General features: G+C 39.6%; 1 protein-coding gene and 1 pseudogene across 3 annotated transcripts in view; one reads left to right on the top strand and one right to left on the bottom strand.

The window, feature by feature from the left end:
- The window catches only part of DLG2 (discs large MAGUK scaffold protein 2), a 2,400,703-nt gene that overhangs the window by 349,888 nt on the left and 2,037,287 nt on the right, over positions 1-13,528 (top strand). The gene's annotated exons all lie outside the window — the stretch shown is intronic.
- Positions 5,750-6,389, bottom strand: LOC101421692 (GTP-binding nuclear protein Ran-like; annotated as a pseudogene).

The raw sequence follows: 13,528 nt of genomic DNA, 5'->3' as shown, positions 1-13,528 counted from the left end.
AGCAGCTAGAAAGTTAATACAACCATCAATGTACTTATGCCTCTATGTAGTTGCTCCTATAATTCCTTGCACTGAGATGCTCCTTCCACTCACATGTTATGCAAATTTTTCCATTGTATGATTAAATCCAATGTATTATACCCTCTGTAGTCTTTTTTGATCCTTGCCCTAAGTAATTTCTTGTACCTATGAACCCCTATGATGATAATCACTTTTTTTTAAATTATTTATTATTTTTTTTTAAATTACATTATGAAAAATATGGTCCCATTCAACCCCACCGCCCCCGCCCCCCACTCCCCCCACAGCAACACTCTCTCCCATCATCATGACACATCCATTGCACCTGGTAAGTTCATCTCTGAGCATCACTGCACCCCATAGTCAATGGTCCACATCATAGCCCAGACTCTCTCACTTTCCATCCAGTGGGCCCTGGGGGGATCTATAATGTCCCGTAATTGTCCGTGAAGCACTATCCAGGACAACTCCACGTCCCGAAAACGCCTCCATATCTCATCTCTTCCTCCCGTTCCCCACACCCAGCAGCCACCATGGCTACCGTTTCCACACCCATTCCACATTTTCTCTGTGGACATTGGATTGGTTGTGTCCATTGCACATCTATGTCAAGTGAGGGCTTAGATTCCACATGGGTACTGGATGCACTCCTCCCACTTCCAGTTGTAGACGCTCTAAGCTCCATGTTGTGGTGGTTGACCTTCTTCAACTCCATGTTAGCTGAGTGGAGTAAGTCCAATAAATCAAAGTGTAGGAGCTGAAGTCTGTTAAGCCTCTGGGCCTGGGTGTCATATTATCAGTCCAGAGATTCAAATCCCCTACATATATCTTAAACCCAGCACCAACTACAATTCCAATAAAGTAGCATGCAAGTCTTGTGAAAAGAGATCCCCTCTGAGTCCAATTCCATCACGCAGAAACACCAGCTCCAAAGAAGGGCTATCTGTCATGGCAGTGAACCCCTTCTGCCATGACCATAGAACCCGTGGGTCTCTTTATCCCTCAAAAGAACCAATACCTGGGGTTGTATCTACCTTATCTGTCTCTTAGACTCTGTTCAGTTGTACATAGGGGTATTCCTTCTGACAACCTCCAGACTCTTTTTTAGAGACTCACAGCCTTATAATCTCATTTCTCCTTTCCATTTCCCCCTTACATTAGGTCAAACAGCTTCCCGAAGTCATGTCATTATATGTAGACAGGTATATTCTGCTGTTCCGCATTGAATCTTTAATTCAAGGTCATTTTCTAGTTGCTTCTTCAGCTGGTATGTGGTAGTGATCCCTCGGTGCCAGGGAGGCTCATCCCCGGGTGTCGTGTCCCACGCTGGGGGGAATGCATCGCATCTACACGCTGAGTTTGGCTGTGAGAGTGGCCACATTTGAGTAACATGCAGGCTGTCAGGAGGAAACCCCCAGGCACAATGCTACTCTAGGCCTTGTTCTTATTGCAGGTGTATAGGCTCAAAAGTGTAACCATTAGTATCACGAGCCCACTGTTGGGCCCTCCTTCCTTCCTGGTTCTTGCCATTGCACCTGGAGGATTGCCGCTGCTCTCCCAGGGCCCACAACAGTGACCCCCCGGCCAGGAGCCCAGTACCCCCCCAGCTGTTGTTTTTGTTTCCACTATGAGTATATATAGACATTACCATATACCCTGGGCATATGCCCTGTATAACTCCCTGTCAACCATATATATCCTGTCAATAACATCCCATATCAGTATTCCTCCACTGCCATTGTTGAACCACTCTGTGATCCAAAACTTCCCGTAAAGTGAATCCCAACATAATGTCAGCTTCAGAAGAGTCTTAGATCACCGAAATTCATATATACAATATACAGTATTTCCCCAGATCCACCATAAAACCTTTTCCCTTGCACAGCAATAATCTTTTAACTTATTCATATCATATTTCCTGAAACTGATGTACAGATTGCAAAACTATAGTTTTCAAACAAGGTGACATTTGTGCTTACTATGTGGTCCATATTTTAGGCTGTACAGTTTTCTAAATTTTTTAGTTATCCTATGTTTTGTCTTATGGTTTTCATTATTAGTCTGTCATCCCCTATATGATTTTGGTGTAATATTAGCTGTTTTATATTCATCCTCGTGTACTCTCACATAACTCCTCTTTTGCCCCCTTATTTACCTTTGTTCCATCCATTCCACATCCATTTTCCCCTCCCCTTAGGGCCCACAACGCCTGCCAATCTAATACCCTGGGAGCCATCCTTTCTCACGAGAGATACAGTTCTCTCTATTCGATGGCATTAGTCTTCCCCAGGATATGGGTCCACCCCACCCAATGGTAGAACCCACCTTGGCAAAATGAGCCTTCAGCTATTCCCTCTGGAGTCCGTCATGCATCAGACCATACCCCCTGAGCGTCCTAACCAGGTAACCCTCCTACTTATACTTTGATACGTTTTACTCAACATTTAGTTCTCAACGAACTTCTGACACTCTCCCATATTCGTATGTTGCCCCTCCCTCCCACCTATTTCTTGGACCATATTACCCCTCTTCCCATCCCCAGCCCCCCTCAAACCCAGAAAACCCCACCCGAAGGTAACCCCTTGCCCCCATTTTGTCCCTTCTTTGTGCTCATACTTACCGCCAGCTCATCACAGATTCCACCCCTGCAGACATTAACTCACATCCTTCCTCCACCCCCCGATTTCCTGTAAGCCACTTTTCCAGGCTCTAGCTCTCTGAGGCAGTTAACTTATTTCATATCATTGAGGTCATATAGTATTTGTCCTTCAATGCCTGGGTTGCTTCACTCAACATAAGATTCTCAAGGTTCATCCATGTTATCACGTGCGATTGTAGTGTATTGGTTCTTACAGCTGAGTAGTATTCCATTGTGTGTATATACCACATTTTATTGATCCACTCATCTGTTGATGGACATTTGGATTGATTCCAACTTTTGGCGATAGTGAACAATGCTGCTATGAACATTGGTGTACATATATCGGTTTGTGTCCTTGTTTTCAGATCTGATGGGTATATACCCAGCAGTGGTATTGCTGGGTCATATGGCAAATCTATGAATAATTTTTTGAGAAACCGCCAAACTGTCCTCCAGAATGGTTGGATCCTTCTGCATTCCCACCAGCAATGGATGAGTGTTCCCCTTTCTTCACATCCTCTCCAGCATTTGTATTCTACTGTTTTTTTCATGGCTGCCAATCTTATGGGAGTAAGATGGTATCTCATTGTAGTTTTGATTTGCATTTCCCTGATAGCTAGAGATTTGGAGCATTTTTTCATGTGCTTTTTAGCCATTTGTATTTCTTCTTTGGAGAAGTGTCTGTTTAAGTCTTTTTCCCATTTTTTAAATGGATTGTTTATCTTTTTGTTTTCAAGACATATGAGTTCTTTATATATGCAAGTTATAAGTCTCTTATCAGATATATGGTTGCCAAATATTTTCTCCCATTGTGTGGGTTCCCTTTTTACTTTCTTGACAAACTCCTTTGAGGTGCAGAAGGCTTTAATTTTGAGGTAGTCCCATTTATCTATTTGTTCTTTTGCTGCTCGTGCTTTTGGTGTGATATTCATGAAGCCATTTCCTATTACAAGGTCCTGTAGATGTTTCCCTACACTGCTTTCTAAGGTCTTTATGGTCTTGGCTCTTACATTTAGGTCTTTGATCCATCTTGAGTTGATCTTTGTATAAGGTGTGAGATGGTAATCCTCTTTCATTCTTCTACATATGGCTCTCCAGTTCTCCAGGCACCATTTGTTGAATAGGCCATTCTCTCCCAGTTGAGAGGGTTTGGTGGCTTTATCGAATATTATATGGCTATATACATGAGGTTCTATATCTGAACTTTCAATTCAATTCCATTGGTCTGTGTGTCTCTCCTTATGCCAGTACCATGCTGTTTTCACTACTGTAGCTTTGTAGTATGTTTTGAAGTCAGGAAGTGTGATTCCTCCTATTTAGTTTTTCTTTTTCAATATGTCTTTGGCTATTCAGGGCCTCTTTCTATTCCAAATAAATTTCATAGTTAGTTTTTCTAGTTCCTTAAAGAAGGTTGTGTTGATTTTTCTTGGGATTGCATTGAATGTGTAGATCAGTTTTGGTAGGATAGACATCTTAATAATATTCAGTCTTCCTATCCATGAACAGGGAATATTCTTCCATTTATTTAGGTCTTCTTTGATTTCCTTGAACAATCTTGTATAGTTCTCGATGTATAAGTTTTTTACCTCTTTAGTTAAATTTATTCCTAAGTATTTGATTTTTTTATTTACTATTGTGAATGGTATTTGTTTCTTGATTTCCTCCTGATCTTGCTCATTATTGGTGTATAGAAATGCTACTGATTTTTGCACATTGATCTTATAACCTGCGACTTTGCTAAACTCATTTATGAGTTCTAGGAGCTTTGTTGTAGATCTCTCAGGGTTTTCTATATATAGGATCATGTCATCTGCAAATAATGAAATTTTGACTTCTTCCCTTCCAATTTGAATGCCTTTTATATCTGGTTCTTGTCTCAGTGCTCTAGCAAGTACTTCCAAGACAATGTTAAATAGGAGCGGAGACAATGGGCATCCTTGTCTTGTTCCTGAGTTTAGAGGGAAGGCTTTCAGGACTTCGTCATTGTAAACAATGTTGGCTTTCGGTTTTTCATAAATACTCTTTATCATGTTCAAAAAGTTTCCTTGTATTCCAATCTTTTGGAGTGTTTTTATCAGGAAGGGGTGCTGTATTTTGTCAAATACCTTTTCTGCATCTATAGATATAATCATGTGGTTTTTTTCTCTCAATCTGTTTATATGGTGTATTACATTGATTGATTTTCTTATGTTGAACCATCCTTGCATACCTGGAATAAATCCCACTTGGTCATGGTGTATAATTTTTTTAATGTGTTGTTGAATACGATTAGCAAGTATTTTGTTAAGTATTTTTGCGTCTAGGTTCATTAGAGAAATTGGTCTGTAATTTTCCTTTCTTGTGGTGTCTTTGTTTGGCTTTGGTACTAGGGTAATGTTGGCATCATGATAATCACTTTTTGTTTTATATAATAAGTAATAACACCTATGAGTTCCGTGGAATGATATGCATCAACACTCCCACCACCATCCCCATTGCTTCTTTTTAAAATTTTATAATTATCATTTAATTTCGTCTTTAACCCATGGCTTTAAAAATTTGTAATGGAGATATACTATACATACAATGCATAAATCTTGAGTGAACAACTCAATGAATTTTACTTATGTATACACCAGTGTAATCACTGTCTAGATCAAGATAGAGAAAACACTTCCAGCATTCTAAAGAACTTACTTATATCCCTTTCCTGCCAATATCCATTAATGGTAACCACTATTGATTTTTTTTTAATATATGAAATACAACTTTATTCTGATTCTAAATGTAAAGGAATGGGAATGACAGTAACAAACAGGACTTCATCACTGAATATTGTGATGTAACTGTAGCAATCTTAAATTTGAAACTCAAAAAGGAAACAACTGCATTCCAAAACTGCTAAATATGCAGGTCAAAAAAATGAAGGTTTTTTTTTTTTAACTGCCACTTTCACTCTGAAGCCCATTCATCTCCTTCAGCATCCAAAGATTAACCACATGTTCTGCTTAGCTATATAATAAAGTGGCAAACATGCTGCACCACTGACATCAGAGGACAGTTGCCTATAAAACTAGACTTCTAATGCTGGGCTCCATCCTCATTTTCTCACAAGTCATCATCCTCATCTGGCAGAGCAGTTGTCTGAGCAACACATGAACATGAGCCATGTTCATACTATGCTGCCAAATCCGGGTCCATGTCAACCCCTGGTGGGGCAAGAGCAGGCATGGCAGCAGACTCTAAGTTTAGGGTCTCCATCAGCTTTCTAGCAAGTCAAAGGAAGGGCTTTTCAAAATTGTAGTTACTTTTGGCAGAAATGTCGTAATATTGAAGATTCTTCTTTTGGTGAAAGATAGTGGGTTTTGCCTTAACTTTCCTGTCCTTAATATCTACTTTGTTGCCACACAAGATGGGCATTTTTCACATACTCATACCAGATCTCTATGTCAATTAGGCGCATTTTTGTAGGTAACTGTTGATGTTACGTCAAACATTATAATGGCATGTTGGGCTTGGATATAATAGCCATCTCTCAGTTCACCAAATTTCTCTTCCCCAACTGTATCCCCTACATTGAATTTAATAGATCCTCTACCAGTATGGAACACAAGGGGATGGACTTCAATACCCAAGGTGGTCTCAAATTCACCAGTCAAATGGCATTGCACAAAAGTAGTTTTTCCAGTATGACTGTTGCCAACCAATACACGTTTAAACTGAATTGGGGTTCTCTTTGAGCAGTCATCATGATGGCTCTTCCAGAAGCATCTCCATGCCCCATCTGACAGCCATTATTGACTTTTAACAGCATAGATTACTTTTCTGTATTTTTTAATTTTATTTTTTATTTTAAATAAACTTTTATTACATAAATATTACCTCGAAAATATAGGGGGTTCCTATATACCCCACACCCCCTCTTGCACACTTTCCCCCATTAACAACATCCTTCATTAGTGTGGTACATTCATTACAATTGAACACATATTGAAGAATTGCTACTAACCACGGTCTATAGTATACATTATAGTTTACATTTTGCTCTATACAATTTTATAGATTTTGACAAAATGTATAATATCTGTTTCCATCCTTGCAATGTCATGCAGGATAATTCCAATTTCCCCAGAATGCCCCATGTTACACCTATTCTTCCCTCTCCCCCCTCTCAGAACCTGTGGTGGCCATTGCCTTTATATCAATGATACAAGTTCTTCCATTGCTAGAGTAGTGATGGCTACCTTAGTCCATAGTTGCAGTCCCCCCTTGTGCTTGTTCATTCCTTAGTCTTGAGGATTTTGGGGTGATGATGCCTGCTGTATTTCTGATTGAGAGGGGGCTTAGATCCCCTGGGGCAGATGGCTGGATCTGTCTTGCTTATAGTTGTAGATACTCTCTGTTTATTTGGGATGGGCATTAACCTTCATCATACTTTTGTTAGTTGCCCAGGGTGAGTCCAATGAACTGGAAAGTAGGTGTTGCAACTCTGCTGAGAATCAGGGCTCAACTGGCATATGACCAGGAAGAAGATTTAAGTCTCTGGGACACATATTTAACAAGTATAGTGCTAATTATGGGTTCAAATAAAAGGGGCAGAAGAGCCATGTGTAGGGAAATTATAAGTGAGTCTAAGGGTTACGTGGGGAGCATAAATTCCAAGGTAAGGTCCCCTGATAGGGTGCTGACTTTCTAAGATTGTCTGCCCTGCCTATAGTGTCCAGATGTCTGTAGAGCCCTCAGGAGGCCTGCTGTTTGAGGCACTGTTTCCTAGGATGGGAATTCAATATTCTTTAAGTTCTTGTGTGGGTCTCCATCACCACTTGAACATATTCATATGCCATAGAGGCATGCCCCAGGTGCACCCCTCCCCACACATCCCCCTCACTGATACTTCACATCAGTGATCTTCCCCTGCCACAGTTGTGACCCTTCTGTGATTCAAATCTCCTGAAAAACAAAGTGAAATAAAATAAACAAAAAAATAAGAAAATAAAACAGTAAGTACAATATTATTATTATATCTGCTTCTTATACCGTGTCTCTTATCATTTTATCCCTAGCTCACTGCTTTTTAGTTATTCTGGTTTCCGTTCTGTTCCTTGAACATGCCAAGTATTCTACTGGTTCAAGACCTTTGTACTTGCTTTCGACCTACTTGGATACTTTCCCACCAGATACCCTTTTGTCTCACTTGCTCACTTTACTTGGTGCATTGACAAAATGATACTTGCCAAAGAGGCCTTCTTGGAGATCCCTATTAAAATAGCACACCCAGCATTACTCTTAATCTGCTTTATTTTTGTTAATAATTTCGTTAATAATTTTTCTTAATAATTAGTATTATTGCCTGAAATTATATTCTATATTTATGCATTTGAGTGTCTGTTATCAGTTGCTCACAAATAGAATGTAAGAGTTAAGAGGGAAAGATAGTCTGTTTTGTTCATGGCAAATGCCTTTTTTCTGGAAAAATACCTGATATTTACTAGGTATTCAATAAAGATTTGTTGAATGAAATATCAATCGATGAATACAATATTGCCTTTGGTGACAGAATTTCCTATTTATCCCCCTCCTGGGAATCTTTGAAATATGAGTTTTGGGTTCTCAACTTTATATTAGTGCTCTTATTAAAACATAAGTTTATTGAACAGAAAATATATATGAAAACCAGTGCTTCTAGTATGCTTAAGTAAAAAACTGAACATAGAAACTGAGATTCTTCATTTTGCGCCTATCCCACTCTGCTGGGTATCTTTGCCATCACTCACAGTAGTTATTAAAGAATGTTGCAGGTGCCGTTAGTGCTTCTCCATTTCACTCCCAAGAGCCAGCACCATTTACTGTTGGACCCTGCCAAAGGGCTTTTAAATGTTCCAGATCTGCTTCCTTTCCCTGTTGGAGGCACCTATTAACCAATGACTGAAGAGTGGGAATATAAATACTCCAGTCCTCTGGCCTCCTTATTGGAAAACTTTTGAAATGTGACCTTCAGAATTCCCCTGTGGGTTTGAGCCAAAGTTATCCTCTGTTATATTGTGCTAAATACTGCACCCTTGCTTGGCCTCTTTTTCTACCAATTCCTGCCTCTCCAGTGGTTCTTCCTAAGAATACTTCCTAGTGAATCATTTTCATATGACTCCTCTTCCCATGATCTGCTTCTAGGACCGAGAGAGGGAATTTCTTTGTTGCCTTCCTCTTACATAAATGAGTTAAAGATGGCCTCTGTGCAGTGGCCTTATGTGTTGTTTATTTCATCAAAACAGCCTGGGTCCATTAGCAAAGGCTTCTGGTGCCAAGTTCAAATCCTTACATGGTCAATTGTTTTAAAAATTGCCTAAATGAGAAAGTTTTAGTCTTGTAGAGTTGTCCTGCTTTGCATACCCCAGGAAACTGAGCCACACATCTGCTTGCAGTTGATAAGATAAAACTCTGTATTTATAAAGTCCCAAACCACTTCATTCCCTTGGAGTTCTCTGGCCTAGAGATCTCCTATCAGCCTTTCTCTGTGGTATCACCTAGGCACATTATCTCTTCCCTTCCACCCCCCCCTCCCACTTTCTGTCCCTCTGCCCCAGGAGTTTGAGAGGTCTCCCTGGCCAGACTTCCCCTTTGGGATGTTCTCTTTTAATGCTGCCTCTGGAAGATTTCCTGCTGAGAGGGGCTTCCTTTCCCACTGCAAACCTGTCAAAGCATCACACTCAATAAGTAGCTTGTGTGTTATTGTTATCTAGGGATCAAATCTTTTTCTTGACGAATTCCAAAAACCTCAGTTTTGAGTGCACTCTGTTTCCCCATTGGCCTATGTTGTGTGTCAGCTAGCATAGAGACTTGGCTCTCTCATCTTCCCTGAGTCTTCAGGTGTGAGCATCATCTGTGGTCCTTCTAGGACCCAGGGATAACTAGATACATCCTTGTCTCTGTGCTTGTCTCTGTGGATTAGTTCAAAATATTCTGCTCACGTATAAACTTAAAAGGCGAAAGGGGAAATAAAGGAGTTGTGTGTGTGGAGGGGCATCTTTTCCTTTTCGTGCTGTAGGCTACTCTAATTCTCTCTGTTACGCCCCATCCCCCACTCCAATTGAAAAGCCAAGTTTTGTATCATTCTGTTTGCCTCGCTGCTCCCTTACTCATAATATTTCCTCTTTCATACCATGTTCCTTATTAGTGAAGAGCATTGTCTAAGCTAAGCTGTCAGGTCTCTAAGTCCAGTACAGCATAATTACAACTACATTATACAATTATTTGTTCATGTCATGTCTAGTTGATTGTGAGGAGCTGAAGAGTAGGATTCATCTATTATCGATCTTTGTTTCCCCTACAGTATTCAGCACAGCACTGTGCACGTATCAGGCAAACAATTAAATATTTTTGAGCAAATTGCAATGACCAGCTTGATATTGAAAGGGAATAGATTTAGTAATCTATTTTTTCCTATTCTCCTCTTATTCTCATCTCTGAAAAGAACTATTATTTTCCTCTTTGAATTTGAGGACTTATGGTTTATTTTTGTTAATTGCTTTTTGAAAAGTAGGCTTAAATTAATCTGCTTTTACTTGGGAATGTTATAGGGTAAATACTCATGTGTTGAGGGCAGAGGATTTCTTCTGTTCATCTAAGCTAATTACCACCCATCATTGAACTATCCAGAACTTGAAGATTTATTCATTAAAGAGGTTGTAAAGTGAACTTTGCCCATTGGGACATCAGGTTAAAAGCAAACTTTATGAGAATGTGTTAATTATTAGTGTGTTAACAACACCTTTGTATAGTCTGAGGAAGATAAAGACTTCATCTTCTTCTTACTAAATAAATTGCATTCCTGGAGGTTGTTTAAATTTGTGATTCTCATATGAACAAATGGTAAGTCTATATAAATTACAGATAAAGTATAGAATAGTGAGTTCTGAAACAAGCAGTAAGATAAGGTAAAAGGAAAAAGTGATAAGCTGTGAAGAAGTAAATTTTTAAAAATTCACATCTCTTGCCCATTTTTTCCCTTTTTATTATTTCTTTTAAAAGATATATATAAATCACACAAAATGTTGCATTAAAAAATATAAGAGGTTCCCATATACCCCACACCCCCTGCTCCTCCCACAGCAATAACTTCTTTCATTAGTGTGGTACATTTTGCATTTGATGAGTACATTTTGGAGCATTGCTGCACAGCATGGATTATAGTTCATGTTGTAGTTTACACTCTCTCCCAGTCCATTCAGTGGTATATATAATGTCCTGCATCTGTCCCTGCAATATTGTTCAGGACAATGCCAAGTCCTGAAAATGCCCCAATAGCACGCCTCTTTTTTCCTCTCCCTGTCTTCAGCAACTCCCATGGCCACTGTCTCTACATCGGTGATATAATTTCTGCCATTGTTAGAGTTACAATAATTCTATAGTAGAATACCAGTAAATCCACTCTAATCTATAGTTTATTCCTCCATCCTGGGATGGTGATGTCCACTCACCTCTAAATTGAGAGGGGGGCTTAGATCCCACATGGCTGATGGATGGAATTCTGCTTGCAGTTGTAGACTCTCAGTTCCCCGGTGTGGTGGTTGACCATCCTCACCTCCCTGTTAGCTAACCTGGGTAAGTCCAATGAACCAGAGAGTAGGTGTTGCAACTCTGCTGAGGCTCAGGGCTCAGCTGGCACATAAACAATCCAGAGATTCAAGTCTCCTGAACACACACCAACCCCAGCACCAACCACAGGTTTAGTAAAAGTGGCAGAAGAGGCATGCGAAGAGTGGTCACATCTGAGACCAACTCTATTACACTTAGGAGCACAAATTCCAAAATAGGACCCACTGGCAAGGCACTGAACTCCAGAGCCATCTGCCATGACTGTAGGACCTACGTGTCTCCGTAGCCGTCAGGAGCACCATTACCTGGGGTTGTATCTACTTTGCCTGTCTCTGAGATCCCGCTGAGATGTGCGTATAAGTGCTACCCCTCTGATGACCTCCCAACTCATTTTGAAGTCTCTTAGCCATATAAACTCATTTGTCTTTACCATTTTCCCCTTTTATTCAAGGTCTTTTTCTAGTTGCATCACCAGCTGGTGCTTGGTAGTAATCCCTTGGCACCAGGGAGACCCATCCCCGGGAGTCATGTCCCACGCTGGGGGGAAGGTAATGCATTTACATGCTGAGTTTGGCTTAGAGAGTGGTCACATGTGAGCAACATGGAGGTTCTCAGGAGGTAACTCTTAGGTACCCTGCAGCTCTAGGCCTGGTCAAGTTAATCCTTTGCTTAAAAGCTGTTTACTCCCATTGATTTTAGGTTGAAGTTTCAAGTCCTTACTAAAAATCTAGTACTGATTTACCCTCCAAGTTTCTTGCCAAGCACTCCTACACTCTTTTGTCCTTTAATAGCAGTTCCTAGTGCCAACAATGCTTTTTCCTTACTGTTCCCATCTTTTAAGATTGGACTCAGTTACTGATTCTTTAGCCAAGACTTACCCATCTTACACAGACAAAGTCAGCCAGTCTCTCCTTTGCTCTATCAAAACACTTTCCAAAGTTTATTTCATTGTTTGTGTGGCTCTCCCTTGCTAGACTGAGGTCTGGGGCCTCTGATTTGTGTCTCCCAGTGCTTGATATAAAGCAGGTGCCCAATAGGTAATTATTGAATGAGTAAATGAGTATACATATATTTGATTTTTATTTTTCTAAACAATAAAGGAAAGCAATGCATCTTTCATGCATATTCCTTTGTGGGACTTTCCTTTCTCTGTTATTCATTTTTAAAATTTAATAATAAATCCGTTCTTATACTTTTGTTTAAGGCTATACTGTTTATAAAGTTGTTTCACATAGTTAATTTCATCTGCCTGAAAAGTAGCTTTGTGAAGTAAGTACTATTTATATATTAGTTGATATTAAATAATAATTATCCAAAGTAGTAAAAACTTAAGGTTATTGAAGTTCATAATAAAATTCAAATTGGAATAGTATATACTCTTCATTAAATTTTTCATGATTTTCTCAATTGAAATTTTGTCTTCCTCCTTTACTTCCCCATAACATTTTGAACCCCTTATGTAGCTATTAATTGAAATATGTATTCGTTAATATAGCAACCTATCTTGAAAGAGCATTAGGCTTTCTTGATTCCAACATCTTTCCTGGGAGAGCAGATTCCAACATCATGCTTGGAAATGTGGTTATTCTCTTTGTCTTATAAATAAAATTAAAAGCTGTAAAGGGACAAGGACTTTGCCCAAGTCATAAAATCTGTGCTAGAGGCAGAAGGACAGATTTTTTGATTTTCTCTCCCAAATCTTAATTTATCTGAGAGAATCTTGAATCTAGTGAAAATGACCTTTTGATATCTGTTGGGGATTAAACCATATCCCCCAAAAGACGTGTTCAAATCCTAACTCATGGTCCTATGGGTGTGAACTTGTTTGTAAATAGTACCTTCAAAGATCCTGTTAAGATGAAGCCAAACTGAATCAGAGTGGGCCTTAATCCAATACGACTGGAGTTCTTATGAGCAAAGGAAATTTGGACACAGAAATAGAAGCTATAGGAAGAGACTGAAGGAAATAGATCACCATGAAATGAAGCTAGAGCTTGATTGTCAGCAAGCAATCATCAGAATCCTACAGCCTTTGGAGAAAGTATGGCCTGCTGACACCTTGATGATGGACTTCTAGCCTCCAAAACCATGAGACAATTCCTGTTGTTTAAATGAACTGGGATGTGCTATTTGTCATAGAAGTCATGGCAAACTAAGCCAACATCACATGTCAGTATGTTTGTGAGTGAACTAGAAGCCAAAGCATAAGAGAAATCTTCAAAGGAACTGGAGTAATTTACCCTGGTAAAGAGCAGACTTAATACCTGAAAGCTGGCTTTAAATATCTATAATATG

The sequence above is a fragment of the Dasypus novemcinctus genome, chromosome 10, assembly GCF_030445035.2.
Source record: "Dasypus novemcinctus isolate mDasNov1 chromosome 10, mDasNov1.1.hap2, whole genome shotgun sequence".
Taxonomy (NCBI): Eukaryota; Metazoa; Chordata; class Mammalia; order Cingulata; family Dasypodidae; genus Dasypus; species Dasypus novemcinctus.
Note: the sequence above shows the minus strand (reverse complement) of the source record. Positions and strands in the feature narration are given on the sequence as shown.